The sequence below is a fragment of the Trachymyrmex cornetzi genome, unplaced genomic scaffold, assembly GCF_001594075.2.
Source record: "Trachymyrmex cornetzi isolate Tcor2-1 unplaced genomic scaffold, Tcor1.1 scaffold77, whole genome shotgun sequence".
NCBI lineage: Eukaryota > Metazoa > Arthropoda > Insecta > Hymenoptera > Formicidae > Trachymyrmex > Trachymyrmex cornetzi.
In genome coordinates this window covers 58,288-63,135 of record NW_017300102.1, presented here as the reverse complement: position 1 = coordinate 63,135, position 4,848 = coordinate 58,288, and the positions used below count along the sequence as shown (strand labels likewise).

The 4,848-nt window shown below is 30.4% G+C and overlaps 1 protein-coding gene across 1 annotated transcript in view; it reads left to right on the top strand.

Annotated features, from left to right (window-relative positions):
- The first annotated feature begins 575 nt into the window (after positions 1 to 575).
- The window catches only part of Nup98-96 (nuclear pore complex protein Nup98-96), a 34,420-nt gene continuing 30,147 nt past the window's right edge, over positions 576 to 4,848 (top strand). Inside the window, exon 1 of the mRNA XM_018518589.1 lies at positions 576 to 719. The gene's annotated coding sequence lies outside the window, so the exon portion shown is untranslated. The remainder of the gene's footprint in view (positions 720 to 4,848) is intronic.

Below are 4,848 nucleotides of genomic sequence, written 5' to 3'. Positions count from 1 at the left end.
TTTTATTATTATAATTTTATTTCAATACACTGGCACTAACCAGAGCGCCTAAAAAAATTCATAAAAACATGCCTTCTTTTGACCGCGAATTAACTATACCCCTCCCTTAATAACATCCGTAGTTATAAAATTGGCCAATCGTAGTTTTTCGTCGGGAGAATGGAATGATTGTGATTGGCCAGTTTCATGACTACGGTGTTATTAAACACCGATTAAGGGTGCCGTGTAAATGTAGTTTATGTCAAACAAGATAAGACGTATAGGATAATGTGAGATAGAATGTATAAGATAAAATGAAATAGATATGTCACTAGTACTATAAATGGCTGCCAAGTCACGCAATTGGTTAGATTGCAACAGCAAATCAGAGGCTCTATTCTTGAAAAGAAACGTATACGAAAGTCTAGGGAAATACTATAGTATACGTAACGTATACTGTAGCATTTCCCTAGACTTTCGTATACGTTTCTTTTCAAGAATAGAGCCCCTGAACCTTGTTTATTTTTAATTACGGTATTGGCAACACTGCAAGCTTTGTAATCTTATTCGTAATATTATTCGTACATAGTACATATTCAGTTTCACCGTTTCACGCAGTTTCTATCTTAATTACGTTTAGATGCGTTTGTGTCAAATTGGTGGATAATTGTGAAAGCTATCTTCGTGCTTCGAGCACGAATTTACATAAACTTTATCTACGCAGATAGTCAAAGTTTCAGGTATGTGTAATAGAACAATTATCCGTTTCGATTGGATAATACGCAAAAATATTTCCTTCCTCCGCGCATATGATAATTCTGGTTTAACCAGGTTATAATCATAGCGAACCTAATGTATAATAGCCCTTCTACAATAAGCCACAAGTCAGACGTTCTAAGCGATCTTAAGTCATAATCGGTGAAGTTGACCAATAACCAACCTGAACGATTTGGTTAAGACTTCTGACGTTCTGACTTGCGGCTTATTGTAGAAGGCCCATATTACGTATTTTTTATCATTGAAACGCGATAAACGAAGAAGCTTAACGATTTTTATGGAACTTATGTACATATATCAAGTGTGTTAAGTATTTTTATGTTTTACGTTATATATCTTATATATTTTGGAGCACAGAAACTAATCCATTAGAAACTGTTTCTCTTGTATTAATCTCCTTTTTTATTTATGACTTTGGTAACATGTCTTTGCACGCATAATATTGCGCATATTGCATCTTGAAAGAAATGTAACGTATATTTACGATCTTAGGAAACAAGGAACATTCTAGCAATATTGCAACTTTTGGCTTTATATTTACTACTATTACATACATAGTACTTCATTACATGAGAAATACTAGAAGAGGAATGATTCATTATTTTGTTGTGTATGAAGCAAGATCCAGCAAATGAGCAAACAAATAGAAATGAGCAATTTGCTTTGTTAAATACGAATACTTATGGTATATTTATTACATCAAATTATTTCTATTTGTTTACATTTGTTTGTGGACCAACAGTTTTGTGCTTTATAATTTATGAAACATTGATTTCTTATATTCCAAAGCAATGATGAAAAGTATGACATGTAACTTTCTGTATAAAGTTGCTTTTTATTTAGGAGATATAAGATTTGTCCTTTTTAGCTGAACTTTTTCCTTCAAAGAGAGGGGGAAGAAAAGAAAAAAGATAAACTGTGCAAAGAAGTTGAGCTAAAAAGAACAGGCTTTCAGTTAACAAAAGTATTATTTTATCTTTGTTATTTATTAAATGCCAAGAGGATAGAACAACGTTTGTGTCAACTGTAAGTGCATTCCGTTGTTCACTGTGAGTACTAAAAATCTACACTGTTAGAAAAAAGAAATTTGCTTTCGTTACGTGTAATGGAAGTAAATTTGAAGTAGGTATATTAAAAATATTTAATATTGTCAATGAAAATGAAGTTATAAGTAACTTAATTTTAATGTTTATTTATATCAAAATTTCATGCAAATCTACATAAAATTTAATAAAAAATATAAATTTTGTAAAATTTTATGAAAAGTACACTAAATTTCATGTACATATACACAAATATACTTTTCAGTTACAGATACATTAAATTTAATTTGGTGTCGTAAAATTGAATTTAATTTATGTAACCTAAAAGTACATTAAATTTCATGACATTTTTAACAGTGTATAGTTCATGTTACATATATTACAGATTTTTAATACTTGCAATGAATATACAGGGTGATCCAGATCAACCGCAGGGCGGCACATACATATTCCTCATGAAAAAGTGAGTCGAAAATGTCAATAGCAAAATGTTGTGGTATCAATAGTTTTTAAATGGTGAGCCTTTGAAGATGTCCAACCACAGAACATGAAATTTGCGCCGTCAGTCGATTGATATTTTTAATATTATTTGTTTGAATAATTTAATTAATATTGATTTTATTTACATATTGTTTACTTAAAACGTATTTCAAAAATCCTTTTTACTGATATAAATGATGTATCGAATTTGCAATTGACATTACTCCCCATCAATTGAATCGGACTCAATTTAAGAATAATGCAGTAAATGTTAATACAGAGATTTCACGAAACTTTGCAATACTCAAAATTGTCCTCAATACGTGGCTAATAAATAAACAAAAGAAACGGTAGAGCATATGCTACACACTAGATCAGTGAAATATAATTAATGTATTCGTGTATAGAATGAAAGGAAATACAATAATTATGTCAATTACAATTAAAAGTATAAACGTTTGAAGTATATACGCACACTAGAACTAAATATTTCTTAAACGATAAAATAAATTATTTGCTTTGATCCTGTCAATGTCGATATTCTTGTCTCTCTGTTTCAAAATTGGAATCTACTTTTTTAAATAATTTATTTTATCGTTTAAGAAATATTTAGTTCTAAGTAGTGCGTGTATACTAAAACTTTCATTTATGCCATATTAAATTAAAATTAAAATTATATTAATATATATAAAATTATATTAAATTAAAATTAAAATTATATTAATATATATAAAATTATATTAAATTAAAATTAAAATTACATTAAAAGTATATTTAACCTCTCCTCCTCTCTTTCTCTCTTTCGTCCTCACTCTTTTGCTGTCTCATATATACATATCCTGTATGTATAGACAAAAATGTTGAGAGATCCGAAATTCGAATAATGAATGGTTTAATCATTAAACTTTAACGGTTCGAATACCTAAACAGTTTAAAACAGGATCCGAAAGATCCGCTTCAATCGGATATTTTATCTCGGATCTATTTCTATCTCGGATGTCCGGATACCCGGATAAACAGATAATCGTCAACTCTAGATTTTTTCGAATTCATGCTTTATACAGGATGTTTGGAAAGTAATGATAAATCTTTCGAACAGGGACAGAATGGACTGAACTGAGAAGAAAAGTTCTCTACAATTTTACAATTTTCGCAATAATTAACAAGATATTAATTACTAAAAATTCTTGAAAAAATTCTAAAAAAATTATGAAAAAATTCGTAGAGTTTTATGAGAAGAAAATAAACAATTTGCATCTTTTGCAGTTTTTCTGTAAAATTGATAGTATTTGAGTAAAAAATTATTGAAGACTAATTTTCGGCAATTTTTGTATATATATGTATATACATAAAGAATGAATCCGTACACAGAGAAATGCTGATAACATTTTTTCAAATGTACATAGAATATTTCATATTTGGTATAAAGTTAGCTAATAAGTACGTGGAAAATGGTGGTCGAATAGACTCCACATGACTTAATTGGAAAAATGGCGCAAAGTGAAGAAGATATTTGTAAATCATTTGCGCACACACGAATGGAGTATGTACTCCAGATATGCTGTAAGAAAGATTGCAAGGAAACTACAATTGGCTACGTCTATACTGTTTCGAGAATGTTCGAAACGATGTTTTGAAATAATTTCCAGAATATTAGAGTATTGATCGCAAGCCTGTATCTAGAAGAAAAAGTCCTTCATGTTATGAGACGAGAAACGGATTGTTTAAGAGAAATTCTAATTTATCTTTGCGTGATGTGGCAAAAAGAAGTAGGTGTACAAGTACAAAAAAGTAAATGTACAAATAAGGAAAGTGGAATGTCGGGCGATTGAGAGCACTCACTAACGCGGTACTTCGTGCGTGATGATAAAATTCTGTATTCTTAGATCTTACAAATATTGTACATTAGTTGATCACAGACGTTTCGACTCCGTTCAAGCCATCTTCAGCGATGCCAATAATTAACTTCGGAACTTAAATCAGCATGAAAAGTCAAAGGGTGCAGCGAGGAGAGTCCCAAATTTTCAAATTTGAAGAGCATCTATCACCGAGCCAAGTGAATGTAATTGCTATTGTATTTTATTTATTACAAGTGATTTAATTGAAAATTGATATGACCTACCTGCTGCACATTGAGACCTTGTACATATTATTGAGAAATAATTTTAAGATCGTTGATAAACGTAATTAAATCGTAACACAACTATCCGTGATAATGTCTCTTGAGAGAATGACAGTTAAAGTATGAAAAATGTGTAAAGATATATCAATAAACAAGAAGAAAACATGTGGTTACAAAAGAGTCATAAAAATAAAATAGATAAGTAATCAAACTCATATATATGTCATGAACCATTGAAATTATTTAGAATGTTGAGGTATGCATGGTACAGGAATTCAGTGTCTGACTTTGCATTTAACCCGTTCTCTTATATTTGAATATTGAGCATTTCTGATATCAGTCTTCTTTCCAGATATCTTTCGTTATCCAAGATTTTGACATTATTCCAATCATAGGCGCCGACTTATGAAAAATATTGGGGGGGGGGGGGGGGGGGGGGGGGAAGGG